Source organism: Rhagoletis zephyria, unplaced genomic scaffold (genome assembly GCF_001687245.7).
Source record: "Rhagoletis zephyria isolate East Lansing unplaced genomic scaffold, Rhagoletis_zephyria_1.1 Rzeph_scaffold_00101, whole genome shotgun sequence".
NCBI classification, from domain to species: domain Eukaryota; kingdom Metazoa; phylum Arthropoda; class Insecta; order Diptera; family Tephritidae; genus Rhagoletis; species Rhagoletis zephyria.
This window is the reverse complement of record NW_016157185.1, coordinates 281,067-300,383: the sequence shown is the minus strand read 5'-3', so window position 1 is coordinate 300,383 and position 19,317 is coordinate 281,067. Positions and strand designations below refer to the sequence as shown.

Sequence of the window (19,317 nt, the reverse complement as noted above, 5' to 3'; positions counted from 1 at the left end):
AATCCCTTGTTTCGAAAATGGTAGTAGAAAAGTACGCAAAGTAGGCAGTTAGTAGTGAAATTCCTTTCGTAAATTCCAATCTATTTGCAGGAAATCTGGCATTTTAAACGAAATGTTGAACGTAATATTGATATATCTACGTGAATTACGTAATTTATATGCTATTTAGCCGTATAAAAACTGCAAAATGACTCAAAATTAAAATAAGACTACTATGAGATTGATGTAAACATCCAATGCTTATGTTTTCATCAGTTAAATATGCTTCATATGCATATACAAATAAACATATTGCACAAAAGCTTATACTTTTATTTCACACCAAAGCTACACTGTTTCCATGTAAATTTGCAAAGAAGCAACACGGTGCCACTGCTAAGGGAGCGGTGCGAGAGAGACAACTGTCAGTTTATCGAACCTTGTATTATTGAATCATGGCTTAAGCGGAAGAAGTGATAGCAGCTATTTCGGAGATCACCACATCTCATCAGACTTCTTTTTTTTATTTTTTATTTTTTGATGTTGGTCGGAAACCAGGCTTGAACCCAGGTCCAGCGGAATGGCAGTGCGCACTGCTAACCACAACACCACAGTGGCCGCTAAATTAAGCTTTATGGAATCTAATAGCACTGTAAAGAAAATCTCAAGTTTTGAAATGACACAATAAAACGCCGAAACACGTGAACTTAATTTTGAGTCGTAGATTACGAATCTGAATTCTATTTTTCTAGATTAGGCAATTTCTCGAAATATTTTCATTTTTATGAAAACATCAGCTTTAAAAGGGAAATATTTAAAAACTAACCGATTTTTTTGTAATTTTTTGTCATTTGAATTAAAGCCTGTTATTCTAGAAAAAAAAATCATGCTGGCTGGAAAATCGATGGATAAAGAAATGTGTAAGTTGTGAATAGTCCAATCCTAATGTGTAATGATTTTTTGGGTGAAATATTACTCATACGCCATGTGCGCGGTCATACTCATACATGGCGTATGAGTAACATATTCCATTTTAAAATTTGATATTTTTTTTCATTCATAATACAAACATAAAATGAAAATATCTTGGTTAAACAAGCTCGGTTAGGGTCAATTGCCCATGTGAAGACCTTAGTTGGACTTTAAACTTAAAGGAACCTTCGAGAAGATTTATAGTGAAATAATGTGGAAAGGACTTAATGATATTGGTATAGGGAACACTAAAGTTAATTCGTCCCGTTGTTTCCTCTCTGCTAGGGAGCAACAAACTGTGATCAACGGATAGAGCGCGAGGGTAGCAGTCAGATTTGACTGCATTTTAATCACTACAAAATATTGGCTATTTGAATGAAAGTTTCGGCATAGAAACTAGTCTTTTCCATCCGTTCTAACAGCGTGGCTCTCGTCCATTTAGATCGGCGGTTTTACGGCATGTGACGAGATATCTTCTTCTTCTTCTTATTTGGCGCTGTAACCGCTTAAGCGATTCTGGCCGAGTTCAATAAAGTACGCCAGTCGTTTCTTTTCTGTGCCAACTGGCGCCAATTGGAAATGCCAAGTGAAGCCAAGTCCTTCTCTACCTGGTCTTTCCATCTCAGTGGGGGCCTTCCTCTTCCTCTGCTCCCACCAGCGGATTCCGAGTTGTATACTTTCAGAGCGGTGTCCATTCGAACGACATGACCAAGCCAGCGGAGCCGCTGTATTTTAATTCGCTGCACTATGTCCATATCGTTGTAAAGCTCATACAGCTCATCGTTCCATCGTCTGCGGTACTCGCCGTCGCCAACGCGTAAAGGCCCGTAAATCTTCCGCAAAATCTTTCTCTCCAATACTCCAAGAGCCGCCTCATCGGATGTTGTCATTGCCCATGCTTCTGCGCCATATACCACCACGGGCATGATGAGCGGCTTATAAAGTGTGGTTTTCGTGACGAGATATCAAATTTTGAAATTTTAATATATTGAAATTCGTAGATATTAAAACAGCGAAATGCAACACATCAGCGAAGAAAAAAAAATGTGGCATACTCGACGGCATTCGAAAGAGACAGGTTGGTATTTTAAGATGCCGTGAATAGTTTTCTGTAAAAAAAATATTTGCGATGCTACATAACCTCAAATACGTCGAAAGCCTAACGTGTTTGAGAAATTCTTAGCCCAGATTCGGATTCAGCCTAGAAAATTGCAAGGGCAGTCATTTACAACAAAGTCATAATAAAATAGTGTATAATAGTGATGTAAGCGTAATTCTTTTTTACGAATTCGACTCCTATTTTATTACCCACAAAGCGATTTTTCGCGGCTCTGAGTGCCGAAAGAGAGAAAAAAATGGTGCACTGAGTCAGCAAGATGTGGTAATTATAACCGAATAATATCTACATTTATGGCCGGTTAGCAATGGCTGTTTAACACTAATCTACGGTTAAAAATATTTATCGACGTTTTCGACTCCATACTAGGGATGTTGCGAATGTGGAACTTTAGACATCCGCGGATGCGAATGCGGATGCGGATGTTTAAAAGCTAACATCCGCGGATGCGGATGCGAATGCGAATGTCAAGTATTTTTAAGAAATAATTTAGGTGAGCAAATTAGGTGATTTAGGTAAATAAAAAATGGAAAAGTTAGTAATTTTTCATATTATTTTTTTTATTTAGTACTTGAATTTAAAAATGGGAACATTGTATTTAATAAAAAGTAATGTTACTGCCTTTTCGGGTTACAGCCTGTTTTTCAAAGGGTCGTTAATAAAATCTGCGCCACTTAAAACTACTCGCTCGAGGCGACAGACTTGAAACACTTGATACTTGACAAAATTGTAAATTCTTGATAATTAATTGAATATTCGTAAAAACCCTGCTCCATGCATATAACAGAGTATCAGTAATGTCGATAACGATGTTTAATCGGAGATAAGTGGTAACCAGACATTGATCAGCCGGCCATTGGCGATGTAAATAAACTCTTTTCTCATAGTTTGTTTGTCCATAAAGCATGTTTATAAACTGAAAGGATAAATGCTTTTGATAGAAAACATAACAAAAAAATGTATTTGATGGCTTTCAAAAACACAAAATCTTCCGTCTCTTTTTCATATGCGTCATGATTGTTTCTCTTTGGTATATTTTTAATTTCAAAAACTTAACTAATTCAAAGTTTTTCTTTTTTACTTACAGGAAATATTCAACTGGCATGTAAGTATTTAGATAAAGTCGTTAATGTCTTCTATTTGAGCTCTCCATCCGCCAGCGCGTTCCAAGTGAGCAAAGGCAGCAAAATTACTTTTTTTGAAACATAATATTCCCCTTTTGAACTTTGACTACTAGATTAAAATACTGTACAGGTTAAGGCCTCTTTCAATGTTCTAATAATTTACAAAATTTTTAAGTAATAAAAACGATGACTTAAGTTGATTATTGCTTTTTTAATGTTATTCCTAATATTCGCATTCACATTCACATTCGCATTCGCGAATACGCGGAAAGGTGTTCTGCGCAAAAATACTGTGGCCTCGGGTCTAGTTTAGCATAGGCAAAACTAGTTTGTCATAAGATCGGGTGTGGCTGGTAACATACATATATAAAATATGCAATGAAGCGATCGAAAATTAATGCAATAGAGTGTGCTACACTTTCGGAAAGTAATTTATAATATAAAGATAACCATGGTGGAATTATACAAGGTGTTGTACGTAGTGACAGCTCATGTCGACAGCTCCCTTACAAAAGGTTGTAATATGGAAGCACGAGAGAAACGGGAAGAAAAAAAGCCCGCTTTGCGAAGTAGTACGAAATTTGGCACTATTTTTCATATAAAATTTTGCATATAAATAGTTACAAACGGTATATTATGATAAGCTAAATTCGCGAAAGTAGTATATATAACGTAGTACTTATGCAATAAATGGTAATTTAGTTTATTAAACACAATGTCCTATAATTATAGTCAAACTTCCAAAACCAAAAAATTAGTGGTGACCCCGAGTCGTTACANAAGATGGCGGATTAGAGCGAGAACGCTGTCAATATCCAACACCTTGTATTATTCCACCATGAAGATAACTACGAATAATAAAGCGGGAACAAAAAGTTTTATTTGTCAAACAAAATACTTGAACAAAAATCTGCCCAAATGAAAAATTATTTACCTTTTTACCAACCCAAATTTTGTCTACCATTTTTGGCAGTAATTTACCAAAGTGGAAACACTGCTCGTGATAGAAGTGAAACTTCTTAAGAAACTACGAATACAGTTGCTTTTTGTATCTAATGTTGGTACCAAGTTGATACGTTTTTATCATTCTTCACATTTAATCTTTTTTTAACTTTAATTATTATTATTTTTTTTTTGATACGAAAGTTATAATCATTCTTTGTCGCTTTATTCTGTATTCGAAAAATTATAAGTTTTAATGAAATTGAATTCAGTGTTAAATATTTGAATAAATCATTTAGATTTAGATAGTGTTTTTAACAATTTATTTGAGAAAAATAAAACATTTCGATTTTTGTTTGTATTTTCGTTGATTTTAAATTTGTTATCCCAAAATAATTGATATTAAATAAAACACCTCTTTGAGGTAAAGTTTTGCACGCTTATGAAATGCTTAAAGTTTGAGTCATAATTCTTAGAGCATATTTTCAATCGCAAAAATTCATATTTCAGCATATTTTGCAGTAAATGGATATTTTCGGATACTTTGCGCTGCGGTGTTAAGTTTAGAATAAAAAAAAAATCTGAAATAATAATAACAATATTGTAACATATAAAGTTTTATTTATGTGTGAGAAAGGTAATACTACATATTTATATGTTTCGCTCTTGACAGATGAGTTGTCCCGCCACTGACCCGCCATGGCGCGCCATTATAATTTCCTTTGGCAAGCAATTAACAAGGTTTTCATCAAACACAAGTAAATATGTTTTGTTATTGAAGTCGTTATTATTACTAGTACTAGGTTACGCAGCCAGTTAAAAAAAACGTAGTTCGGTTACAGGCTACGTGTTACTACTACGAGTACTAGGACAAAGTTACGTAGCGGGAGTCAATTGTCACCTCCTAGGACAACTCCATATTAAATGCGATAGCAGAAAGCATGGGTGGTAGATTTGCGGTGTATCGGTATTCGACTCCCGAACTCCCGACTAGAACTTTCCGCTGCAGGGTACATATCGTCGTTTAAAGTACAAAACCGCGTATCAACAAAATGCAAAAACGCGTATGTGAGGTAGCATAAATTACTTTTTAGAGAGTAAAAACACTCATATTTCAAAATGGTTCTCGTTTTTATAAAGCAATCACATTTATGGCTAGTATATTTCAGGACGAATGGAAAAGGCTTAAGCCAAGAGCTTGTATGAGTAAATCCAATTTTTGGCTGCAAATGTCAGTTACGCGGTTTTGCTGTATGACGATATGCGGTTTTGTACTTTAAACGAAATTTATAATATAATAAATTTATAAATTTTATATTTTATAAATTTATGTATATACACTTTTATGAAATTTTAATCGATCTTGATGTCGATATTTTTGACGGTTTTGTTATCAGTATTTTATTGGATGTTACTATCGATTTTGTTATCGATAGAGTATAAAGATAAAAATGAAGATATAGGAAAACAAAATAACATAAATGTAATTACAACGAACAGGGGTAGAGGTAGGGATCTAGATAGAAAAAAAGGCAAAAAATATAACTTTAAGCAAAAGCAAATGTATGTACATATGTACATATATATGTATATTGGTTATGAGACAAAATAAATATGTATGTAACGTAAGTTTCACTTCTCCAGTGTGGCCCAGGCGTACTTACTTTTTTTAATTTTGAACTGAGTCGTTATAGCAGAGGACCACCGATATGTACATTAGCGTGGGCCGAAAATCCGCTTTTTTGAGAATGAGCAAAAATATGGTTCACTGTGATCTAAAAACACTCTGTGTGAAATATGACAATTTTTGGTCAATATCTTAGGCTCGCCCAAGTCCATCAAAGTTCAATATGGGCAAAAAACAAAAATTTATAAATAAATTAAGTAATACGTTTTTTTTACTAAAATTGCAATAATCTTCTAAAGTTTTAGTCCTACATAGTTAGGTATATGGACCTTTTTTGTAGAGAATCGAAGTTAGCTAAGAAAAATTTTTTTTAGTACAGGTATTTTTTTAGAGCATAATGAACCATATTTTTGCTATTACCAATCAAAATTCTAAAAAAGCGGATTTTCGGCCCACGCTAATGTACATTATACGTACGTATGTATGTAGGTATTTTTCTGGCTTACAACGGTGCTGTACATATTTGTCACATCGCCACATGTTGAAAATGTAGGGAAAAAAGCAGATAGCAAAAGTGATTGACAAGTTTTCGAAATTCACTGGCGGGTTGTCATGTGGCCTAATTGGTATGTTATTGTTCATTGTTTTCGTTGCCACAATTCTGTCACTCTCTAATTTAACTAAACTTAACGAGCATTTATGTATGTAGTATGTATAGAGAGGTGTAGCATTGCTATCTACATATACATACATAGTATTAAATGAAGTCAATGTTTTTAAACACGTTAATCTTGCAAAGTTCTTAATGGGTTTAAATAAAATTTTGGGATGTTATTTTTTAGGTATCTGGTCTCAGCATAGCTTACCAAATAACTTAATATGTGGCGCCGGGGTCGTTACTTAAACAAGTAATTTTTAGCAAAAAAAAACCGACTTCAACTCCCATATAAAAAAAAAAATATATATATATATATATATATATATATATATATATATCATGATCCACTGATCGGATCTCAACCAGATTAGTATGGGACCACCTCTGAATTATCGAAATCGGTTGACGTGGTCCAAAGTTATGCGGTAACATACATAAAAAAAATATATATATTCCAACGAACTGATAACCTCCTCCTTTTTTGGAAGTCGGTGAAAAAAAGGTCCGATTTAGTTCAAACTTAGTACGCACACTACCTTTATAATAAAAAATAGACTTGAATAAAATCGGGTCGCCAGATGGCGTTCGCAAACGGATGAAATATTTATATCCTAACCATAATATAGAAAAGCCCTAACTCACTTTTGTTTGCAATTTAGGTGAAACCTTACAGAATTTCTTTAATTTTTGTACAAAGTTTGATCCAGAACCTGAGATCTACCACTTTTTTTTTAAATCTACCACATTTTTTTCCAGATTCTACCACACAGAATTTTTTTTAAGTCCGGTCACTGGTTTCTGGTAAAGAAAAAGTCATTTTAAAATTTTATCCTTGAAATTGCGCAATATTTGTTTTTGAAAAAATTATACGTTAAGGGTTATATAAACTCGACAACATCCTCTAATTTCGTTCTTCAAACTTTGTCAGCTTAAAAATTACTTATTCGTCCTTGTAAATTCAAAAAATCTTAATTTTTTAAATTCAAAAGAAATTTCCTATTGCATTTTTTACCCATATTTTTATTCTAAATTGCACTAAATTATTTTAATAATTTTTGGAATTAATCATATCTTTGAAATTACAAGGTCCTTCAAAATAAATCCTGCGGTCAGAGAAAAAAATAAAAACGCCGCTTTAAATAAAAAGTAGGTTTCAAACCCATTTATTTATTATTAATTTCATGGTAGGAGAGCTTTTCAAACAATATAGAAGCAATTTTTTCGATTCAAGTTGTTGAAAAGTAATTAATATCTAAATCCTTCGGGATCCCGGGATTGTGACAACGCCATCCCAAAAATCTCGGGATCGGAAAAAGCCGGAAACTTAACATCCATAGTGAGTACCACCTCTGTATGATTGTAAGTCAAGCAGAGTCCCTAGAACACTCCGGAACAGTGTTCGGAGGATGCATCAGACTAGGCCTAGCATACTTTGAACTAAAATCAAATTATAACTTAAGAAAGTTTTATTACATGGCAGTTTTCATTAATTTAATGAAGGAAATGTTTGCACATGCAGCAGTACATAGAATGCACTTAGGCGCCTGGTGTTCCCAGTCGCGCCTAAACACCTTCAACACAATCATGCGAAAGCGACGAATATTTTTAAATGGCGAAAAATATATTCAAATCTCCATCAGCAGCTGCAGCATTAGATCGAGTACATATTTCAGATAGACTACATGACACTCGAAATGTATAAAAAGTATTGGGTCACACCATTTTTTTTTTTGCATTTGTATAGTGGGCATTCGCATCGCAGCCAATTAGAAACTGACGAATTAACAGAATTCGACGAGCGATTGCGACGTCACCTGAGAAGTAGGCAGATGCGAATACGATTTCCGGCAACCCGTCCATTGTTCGACACCTCGGCTACTGCCGCTGGAAGATGCCTAGAAATAAAAGGGGTCAGAGGAGTGTTATTAAGGTTATAGTTGAACAGGAGGGAGGCGCGGGGGGTGCCCTAAGCCGGCCGTAGATTCGCTTACCTGAACTACTCAGTGCTCTCACTTCAATATTTAATGTTTGTATTAAGTATTTATAGTTGCTTATATAGGTATTTAGGATCCAAACAGATACTTTACATAGATCACTGGTTTGTACAAAAATACTCTTATGTCAATGAACACCAGTATATCCTAAACAAATATACCCTAAATAAATTATGTATATTACTTGATTCGCAGTGAAAAATGAAAAGTTTGCATCTAAGGTTTGCGACCCGCAATTTGGGTTGTATGGGCGTGGCCTAATTGACCCAGTAATTAGTATTTTTATGATATATGCCATGGCCATTCGTTCTATCAAATTCCAATATGAATATGAAACAACTCGAACAATAAACCCAAATAAAAGAAAATGCTAAAAAGGTCCACCGTGCAAGGCGATGTCTTCTTTTCACTCCAGCTTTTTTAGGTCAAGAGACATAATAATTGAAAATCGATTGACAATTGCATGAGCAAATTATCAGCACGTCAATGGCCAAGCAACGATGTTTTTTTACAGTGAACTCTAGTTAATTAAAAAAAAAAAAGAACTAAGGGATGAATTCTTGTCTTGTCTGAACTTTAGCTAACTTTTACTTTTTTATTTAATTTAGTTTTAAATGCACGCAATTGCTAGCTAATCCCTTTGCACGAGTGGCGTAGCTGCAAAACTACGAAAGCTTGCGACTAGTCATATTTATTTATTTATTTATTTATTTGGTCTACAGAAAAATGTTTTCTTACAGACAAATGAGGATAAAACATTTAGATATTTAAGTATGTGTGATATATTACAGAGTACACTAATTATACATATAATAATAATAATAGATTGGCGCTTACACAATATGTTAGTGTTTGGCCAAGCTTCTCCTCCGATTTGTGGCGTGCACCTTGATGTTGTCACACAAAGCGGAGGGACCCACAGTTTTACGCCGACTCCGAACGGCGATTGTATTTTTATGAGAAGCTGTTTTTCATGGCAGATATACACTCAGAGGTTTGCCATTGCATGCCGGTGGACGACCGCTGTTAAGAAAAAATCTTTTTTTCTATATTTTGTTTGCGATGTTGCTTTTACCAGGGCTTGAACCCAGGTGCTGTGGAGTGGAAGCGCGCACTGCCTACCACTACACCACAGCGGCCGACCAACCTGATAAACTGAAGAGAAATACAGTTCACCAGCCGAACAATAATGTGCAATGTAACGGTTTACATGTTATTTGTTCAAAATCCCAAGTAAGGTTTTCTTAATGGTAAAAAGTGAGTCGGAGGTATCAAAATAGTCGTAATGCTTATTAAAGTCCTGGCATAGGCAACAAAAGCATCATGCATTTCAAAATTTGTTCTACAAATAGTTAGCTTAATGGGCTTGTAATGTCCAGAAAGTCTAGAAGGAATACAAAACGTGATCTGGTAGTAGAAAGGGACTATTAACCAACGCGCTCAAGATCTTAATTTTGAAGATGTTAGTTAGGCTTTGGAAAATGCATGGAAAACTTTGGGCGCTTTGAGCGCGTCTAAATTTTTTTTTGGTTTCAAAATAAAAAAATAAAGGTATATTTTTTTCGGTATAGAACAATCCTAGGGGGTGGGAGCATAAAAATTCCAACTTTACTTTTTCACATGAACTTTTGGACCACCCTATTTCGCATGCTTGTCAACCCATCCTTTCAAGGTGGAAATAACTAGTTTGGCAAAATACAAAGCTTAAAAAGCGGGTTAAAACCCGAGAAGGCTCTTCAACAATGCAGAGCAGCAAAAAGGCCCTGTATTAACCTACGAGCGGGAAGGATTTACTCACCAGACATTCCCAACTAATGTTACTTACGAAATGAGTTATTAAAATATTCAAAATTATATAATTTTTAATAGTGCTCAACCAAATCTAGTTCGCCACTATTATGTCAGCCCAATTTCTATGGATTATGTCAAAGAAGGAACGCTTTATTTGCTTTTCTACACTTACATACACTTAGGTATTTTTTTATGCGGTACATGCGTTCCTCAGAAATCCGCATAAAAAAATCCGCATAAAAAATTCTTTACTTCCATACAAAAACCGGGGATGCGTTCCAGCATTTTCAAAAACCGCATAAATTCAGTTACTCGATCCGCAAAAAAATACCCCATAAAAAATCCAGTGAGGCAATATTATGCGAAAAAAAAAATATTTCTCACTTCAACACTATTATTCCATGTAAAACTGAACATTAATGAAATAAATAAAATTGTATCTGTATTTTAAACAAAAACAAAAAAATATCACAATAAATATATGGATTATGTAAGAACACAATGACAAATTATTCATCAGAAGCACTGTCTCTTTCTTACTCACTGAAAAAAAGTAACAAAAACACTCAAAAAAGCAAAATCGCTACAGCGAAAAAACGGTTTGAAAACCCGCATAAATTCAAATCCGCATAAAAATAAACCGCATAAAAAGAAACCTAAATGTATTTGTTTTAAATGGTTGTTTGGTTAAGAAGTATATCGTGACGTTACTGCTGTGATGAAATCACTTTAAACAATCATTTCGCAATCATTCTATACACCACAGCGACTTCGTTTTAAGTAATATCATTTCCTGAGCATTATTATGATTCGCAAGATATAACTTTTCTTGGCTTTTTACCATTTCAACTTCAGTTTTCCATCTACTTCCTACGCAAATGCATGTACGTACTTACATACGTATGTAGTTTAATTGTTGTTTTTTTCCGGAAATAGTGCATATATTCTAGGTGAAATTATCAAAGGTACAGTAATGGAGGCAATAAAGTAGTAGAAGGACAAGTCAAAGATTGGTGATTGCCTCTAGCTATTCAGACGCAGTGAATTTACACCCACGTAATATTGCAGACCCACAAGAGCACTGAAAGTAATTATATTTTGGTTGCAAATATTCAAACTTGCCCATTCTCACACAAGAACAATTTACACCAAGCGTATTAGAGTTTAAATCTTGACCAAGGCCGGCTGACATCGGCAAACGCCAACGACGACATTGGCCCAAAATTAGCGTGCCAAAGTCCAATAAACTTAGGAATTTCTCAAAATGACAAACTTACAAGTAAACTTCAGTTACGTGGCACGCTTGGCCCATCACTCGCGCAGCAAAAACTTTGAATTTCAACAGTCCACACGTCGCACAGTGGGAACAACGTATCAACAAATTGGCCACAATTACCAACAGTAGAGCTAGGGCTTTTTTATTTGTGTATATGTAAGTAAAGTGGGTTAATATGAGTATAAACCGTTAGCAAGTACGCTCACCCAAAATACTTAAAATAGGTATTTAAAAAATTGTTTAAATTGCAATATTTTCGAAACTAAAATGCTTCAACTTGATGCGCATGTATACTAGGGTGACTCAGAAAAAAAACAATTTTTCCCCCTCGGAACCATGCTCAAAAGTTTCGTTTAGACGCCAAAGGAAGTCTCAGAAAATATGAGCCCTTAATATTAATAAATATTAACAATGTTCGCATCGCACTTTTCCATTTTCCATGAGAATATTTTATTTTCACTTCTGATTTTTATATTTAACGAACGATACGTTTTAATGCAAAGGTTTTGGATTAATTTTGTAGAGAATTTAACGTTCTATAAAAAAGGACAATTTTCTCAGTAGACTTTGTATTATTATTTATACAATAGCTTACGAAATTATCAGATTTAGCTGTCCAAATAAATTAGTTTTACCTTAAAACCCGATATCTGAACAATCAGTTATAAGGAGGCAATATATAAGTTACAGTGACCCGATCTTTGTTGAGTTTACTGTTAACTATCTGTTGATAATGAGTAAAAAAGGTGAACAATCAGTTGTATGGGAGATATATGTTATAGTGACCCGATCTTTGTTACTTTCACTGTAAGAATTCTGTTAATAATGATTGAAAATGGTGCGAATTTTTATGTTCCTAGCTGCATAAATGAAGAAGTTATGGCAAAAAATCTCATATCTGAACAATCAGTTGTATGGGAGATATATGTTATAGTGACCCGATCTTTTCACTCTAAGTTCTCTGCTGATAATGGGTGGAAGTATTGCAAAATTTCATGTTCTTAGCTGCATAAATGGAGAAGTTATAACGAAAAATCTTATATCTGAACAGTCTGTAGCACGGGAGCTATAGGTTAAAGTGACCCGATCTTTTCACTCTAAGTTCTCTGCTGATAATGGGTGGAAGTATTGCAAAATTTCATGTTCTTAGCTGCATAAATGGAGAAGTTATAACGAAAAATCTCATATCTGAACAATCAGTTGTATGGGAGCTATATGTTATAGTGGTCCGATTGTTCCGGTTCCAACAAATGATTAATACATTATAAAAATAGACCCACCTACCAAATTTCATCCGGATATTTCGAAACCTGAGAGACTAGATTGCATACAAACAGACGGACAGACAGACAGACATGGCTAAATCGACTCAGATCTACGTTCTGATCATTTAAGTATACATTTTAACGGATCTATCTCTTCTTATTCAGGTACTTACAAACATCGGACCAAAGTTATAATACTATTTAATGCTCATGAAAGGTATAAAAATAGCATGCCTATGAACCGGTTTTTATTTTAAAATCTGGACGCTTGTGATTCGATTCGATGAGCACATACATATGTAAATGATTTCTAAGGTTATAATTTTGCGTAGAAAAACTTGGTATTTGTGTGCATATGAATCGAAGTTAGGCGTTAATAATTAATTGTAAAAGTAAAGAAATTCTACAAGATTATAAGGAAGTGGAACACTTCAAAGGTAAACTTTCATATACAGTAAAACCCGCTTAAGTACCTCACGAAAAATGTTAACTTTTTGAGGTACTTAGACGGATTGGGTACTTAAAACTTAAACTTTATAAAAAAATCGATAAAGCAATGTTATGTAATTTTTACAAGAATTCTATTCTTTAAGGTCATTGATTATACATATTTATACATAGATACATAGTGTTGGACATATCTATCATTTCGGACAAAATTCAAAATGAAGTTGTTTGCCTCAGCTCATTCCCTAACAAATACCATATTAACCTAAGCTCAAAATTTTTTAGAACATTGGAAAAAAGTTCATAAAATTTTCATCAAAATATCAAACTTTTTTCTCAGAAGTGTTAATAGCCCATTAAATTTTAGTGTAATAATGTGCAAGTTTCAAGTGGCTAAAAGATACCGTTGATTTTTTAGATTTTTTTTTTGCCGAACGTGTTGCGGGAGTATTTAAAAGGCGAAAATTATAAATAAAATGGTAAATGAGTTAAAAATTTATGCACTTAGGCGGATTGGGTAAATAAGCGGGAAGGTACTTACGAGAGGGATTTTCTTCAGATTACATTAAAATATTCACGGTGCCCAAAAATGTTGGTTACTTAAGCGAGTTAGGTACTTAAGCGGGGGGTACCTAAGTGGGTTTCACTGTATGCCAAATAAAGGTGCTGCTTCAGAGCTTATAAATCTAGGATCAACAACAAACACATACATACATAGTACATGCCCTGCAGGGAAAGCTACCAGTTGTAAACTAGAATGCTACCAGTTTGCTTTTCAGCCCAACTAGTTCACGTTGCATACTTTCTCAGTGTTAGCGACTGGTAATTTTAACATGGCGAAGTCATAGGAGATGCCAAGATGTCCGCTCCTGCATCAGTTCCATACCATTTAAATACCAGTTCGCTGGGATTAAAAAAAAAATTGTTGTCGGATAGTACTCCAAAATCACTGTATTTCGACCACACAAATCTTTCGTCAGCTCCATACCAGTTCGCTACGATAAAAAAAAATCCAAGTCCATTTTTAGCCTGAAATCACCACTTTTAGACGATTGGATTAACCGAAAAATATAAATAAAAAAGGGAAAATGAATTTGTCAGATTTATTTATTTCATCGTTTTCAGCTTTTATTTGAAGTGTTTCTTATTTTTTTTTTAATTAATAGCTAAAACAAGCAAATGCTCTCAAAAGTTAAATATTTGGCACGAACCATAAGTTTTATTATAAAACATTTATGTAAATCGTTATGAAAGCAAGAACTATTTTACTGTATAAAAAATTAACTCTTTCAAATTTTTATTATTTTTTATTATAAAAAAAAATTAGACTGCTACTCTTTTTGCATATGTATATTAAAAAATAATTCCTAAACTAAATAATTCCTACTGCGAGTAAAATCTAAGTTTTATGATATAAAATACAAAAGATTAAATATTCTTTCACACATTGCTTCAGAAAGCTAAAGCAACAACTCTTATTAAAAATAAATTAATACTTAAAATGAAAAATTCTTTCAGATGTTGTGATTTGGTATTCATTCGAGCTTATTGCAATGTCAAAGGCTATTACACTTAAAAATATTAGACCACATGATTTTTTTTTTTCAAACTAAGGCACTAACTTCTATTTGAACTTTGAAAAATTTCTTTAAAATAATTATAATTAACTTTATTTTCACTTCAAGAGTTGGTTAGATCTTTGTTGTGGTATGAAAATAAAGCTATTTGTTTCGACATACATATAGCAAAAGTATGGGAAATACTTTTTAACAGTATTTTTTTTTTTGTTTATTTCAAAGTTTCTTAACGAAATATGTGATTACGATTTAAATAATTAAAAAGAAAGGGCATACAGTGAAGGGTTAGGTGCAGGGGCGCACCCAGGAATATATTTTAGGGGGGTTTTATATTTCTAAAGATATATCACCGGAAAATACTGAAAATTTGCTTGATAATACGCTCTTTAAAATACATTTGAGCAAGTTTTATGTACAGTATGTAAAAAATAAATAAACGTTTTAAAATTCATAAACTGCACTTTATTTACATAAGATTAACAGAACTCAAACACCGATGATTGGATCACGAAGAAATTAACGGTACCCCTAAATTTGTATATGAGAATTGAAGTCGGTTGTGTTCTTTCCTTAAAAACTACTTGTTTAATAAAAAGTTCCATAAACTCAAGATGCGCTCAACTTTCAAAAGTACCTAATAAAAAATTTTAAAAAAGATTCAGTAAAAATAAATTTATTGATTCCATGAATTTTTGCATTTTTATGTTCATTTTTCGATTTCTGGTTTCTGGTTTTCGATAGATAGTGATTTTTCACGATTGCTAAATTTTTTTAATATTTCGAGTTGCGAAAAAATTAACTGAACTCTCAAGCAAAACGAAAAATTCATATAAAACGACGGACGAGAAATGAAAAAGAAATTTTCTTCTACCAAATTTTCATAAATCAGTTTGCAGCTCTCAAGAAAAAAATGCTCGTATGAATATTTATTTCCTCATGAAAATTTACAGCAAAAGCAAAGCGCTTTTTCAAGCAACAGAAATTATAATAAATATTTCTTATAATTTCCTTGAGTTTGTATTTGAGGTTATTAGCTTTAGGGGGGGTTTGAACCCCAAAACCCACCCCTTGTGTGCGCTAATGGTTAGGTGTATAATTACAATGCGTCTTTAAAACAAAATTGTTGAAAAGTAGATGAATTCAACGATAACTTCTGATTTTTGAAGGTACATATACATGTATTTGTCAGTTGAATGTAAGTCGGACCTATGCTTATAAATGATGTGCCTATTCCTCTTACAGGATATGCGAAGAACATGAATATCGAATTTTATTGAAACGGATTTAATTTCGGTATGCAAGTGCATTTCAAGGGAATGGTCTTATATATTGATGTTGATATATTCTTCTACCCATGGATGCATTTGTTTTGAAGATTTCGCAATTGGGATAATTCTACGCTCTTCTTTGGGAGCTAAGTACGAAATTGCTATTAAATACTGGTTCATAAACTGGTTTGTTTTTTAACTGCGGGTAACTGGTATAATTATAGTTCATAACGAACTGGTATGATTTTATCCATAAATAATAGTTCATGAACTGGAATTTGTGCATACTAGTATAGCTTTTCACTGCAGAGTGTTTATCCGTGTTTTTTTTTAGCTTTTGTCTTGATTATTCACTTCTCGGATGCTTTTTCAGAACGAGCGCGGTCATTTTAATACGCGCGTACTTGACTTGAATATTTGCCAATATACAGTACTTTCGTTGACGTTTATAGTAAGATCAACTACGTTTCTATTTGATTTTAATATTTTTTCCCCTCAGTGTAGTTATTGAAATATCAGAATTTGGTATTTCTGAAATTTACCGTTATATGGTAGGTGACGGTAATTTTAGTCCGATTTCAAAATTTGAGGAAAGGTTGATAAATCTACCGAGTTTGGTAGAAACTGATAAACCGGTTACCGAGATACACATATGTAGGCGTAAGTGGGCGGTGCCACGCCCATTTTTCCAAAATTTACCTAAGTAGCATTTTCTGCTGAGAGGTCATTGTATATATCGATTTTGAGTAATTTATCGCAGTTTTCGTATTTCTGTAAATTATCGTTATATGGGAGGTGGGCATGATTTAAGTCCGATGTCGCCCCTTTTCAATCCCAACCTACCTTTATATGTAACTCCTTCACCCAAAGAGGAGCTCAACAATAGATTGAAGTTAAATTTCCTGATGTTCATGAAGGATATAAAAGTTTCGACATAGCTGAAGACAGTACTTTCTTTGCTTATTTGGTCTAAATTTGTGTCACCATCTCCCACTGTGCGTCGCCAAAAGCGTGAGAATTGTAATCAAGGACTTAAGTGCACCAGGTCAAGCAATCGCAAGCCAAATGCACTAATTTGTGAGTATGCGTATGGATGTGTGTATATATGCTTGCATATTCACTTAAACTACTGTGCGCTCGATAATATTCAGCGCTGCGGATAATATACAGGCAAAGAAATAAAGCCACGCGAGCGTGAATGATTAGGCAATTCAAAGCTGACAACGAAAGTCGCGTGAGACTCAAGGGGAGGGAGTGATTCTGCTATTGATGTCATGCCTTATTGTTTGTGTGTGCATTTACAAAGTGCATATTTATTTACGTTTGCCTTCCGTCTAAATGGCGGCAAGCATCAATAAACTACGCATCGCTGCGACGATAAATTTTGCAAGTACATAGCAAACATGCACAAAACCTTTCACTTTAACCCGAAAAAACATATGAACACTTATATACTCATGTATGTAAGTAGGCTATTTCTCGAAGGCTTTCGAATTTATGTACATGAAGGCGTATGGTGTTTCTCAAAGCAAAGTTCTAAGTATAGAGAATTCCGAATTCTTTTGACCTTGCATTTGACAGTGTTGTGCAATTTTCGACAGCTCGAGTTAAACTAAATATTTTTGTTTATCACATAACAAATAACTTCCAAAAATGGGGCGAGTGTATTGCTTTCTGCATGTATATAGCCAATATGTCAAACTAGGGATGGGTAGTGGGGGGTTGAAATTCGATTTTTCCCGAATTTCGAACATTGCCCAACCATTCGATTATTCGATTCGAAATTTGGTGGTGCAAATTCGATTTAATTCGAATTTTCCAAACAATTTTTTTATTTCAACTTCTGAATCGAGTTCGGAGATGTTTGCGTTAAATATTTAACACCAAGTCATATAATCTGTATCGTTCGTTCAATTTAAAAAAAATGGAGTGTCAAATTCAAATAATCGCTTCCGCAGATGTTTACGTTAAATATTTAACACCAAGTCATAAAATCTGTATCGTTCGTTCGATTTTCAAAAAGGATGGAGGTGTCAAATGAAAGGGCTTGCCCTGTACATGTGTAATATGGTTTTAGTTTTGTGCCATATGTATGTAAGAAAATCAAAATCAAATTATTTAATAAGTTAAATAAATTACCCCAATATGGGTATCAATCGAAATGGTTTTGAATAAACTTTATTTTTTAATTACATTTAGGAGGGGTTCCACCTGTTTGAAAAGTCGAATATAGTTAAAAGGTGTTGTGCTTACAATACTATGCAACAATTAAAATATTTTTGAGGTGCTTGAAGAGAGTGGCCACCTGTCTAAAAAGTTAAACTCAAACTACACTATGGCTCAGCCGAAACCAGCCCGGACTTTGTTAACATTCTCTGAAAGTATACCCAGCCAGTAATAAAACACTCGGTGGATTTGCGAAAATTAGCTCGTAGTTTTATTTCATGGGCTACTAAAGTTTTCATGTCTCGGCCTCAGTAGTTTTCAAAAAAGTCGAAAAAATAGTTAAAATAAATGTCTGAGCGAAATCAACGTTTAAGGGCCGGTTACTCAATGTCTGGTTAACACTAATCTCCGTTCAAACATCATTATCGACGTGTTCGGCTCCATGCATATAACATGGAGTCGGTAACGTCGATAACGATGTTTAACCGGAGATTAGTGTTAACCAGACATTGAGTACCTGGCCCTAAGACATATATAATAAAATTTCATGGGCAATATTTTTGTAGGACATTTTAACCCATTAGCTCGCGCCTAAAAGGCTTATTTTGACCCTTACTTCAAGAAATCCCGCCAAAAGCAAATTTAGAAGGTCGTTAGAGGATTGATATATTCTAGAAAATTATTCTCCTGGAAATTTTACTAGGGGTATTCTCAGGTGAAAGCTTCATGCCACCAACGTAAAAGCCTCTACACATTTAAAATAAAAAATCAACAAAAAAACTAGTTTTGTACAAAAAAAAAATTAAATTTGAGTTTGGAATAACAGTTCCTTCTAGGCACAGATTTTTGTCCCGATGTATCAGTTCGAAAAACATGTATTTTTTTTTTACTTGCATCCCTAAGACAAATGGAGTGCCACACACAGTGATGACAAATTTAGTCAGAAAGAATAAAGTTGAAGAGTTCATTTTTTTGGAAATAAAGATGAAATTAGATTTTTTTCTCGAAAAATTCGATTTTATCCGAATTTTAGCAACACAAAGTTCGATTTCAAAAATTCGCCATTTTGGAGCTAAAATTCGATTAAAATTCGAATATCGAAGCTTCGAATATC

The 19,317-nt window shown here is 33.9% G+C and overlaps 1 long non-coding RNA gene across 3 annotated transcripts in view; it reads left to right on the top strand.

Annotated features, from left to right (window-relative positions):
- LOC108376728 (uncharacterized) overlaps positions 1-19,317 on the top strand; it is a 127,524-nt gene that overhangs the window by 91,766 nt on the left and 16,441 nt on the right. For 2 of the 3 annotated variants that reach the window (XR_001849277.1, XR_001849278.1), the window contains exon 3: positions 3,156-3,173. The exons of the other annotated variant lie outside the window; for it this stretch is intronic. This is a non-coding gene — a long non-coding RNA (uncharacterized LOC108376728). The remainder of the gene's footprint in view (positions 1-3,155; positions 3,174-19,317) is intronic. 3 annotated transcript variants of the gene reach the window in all.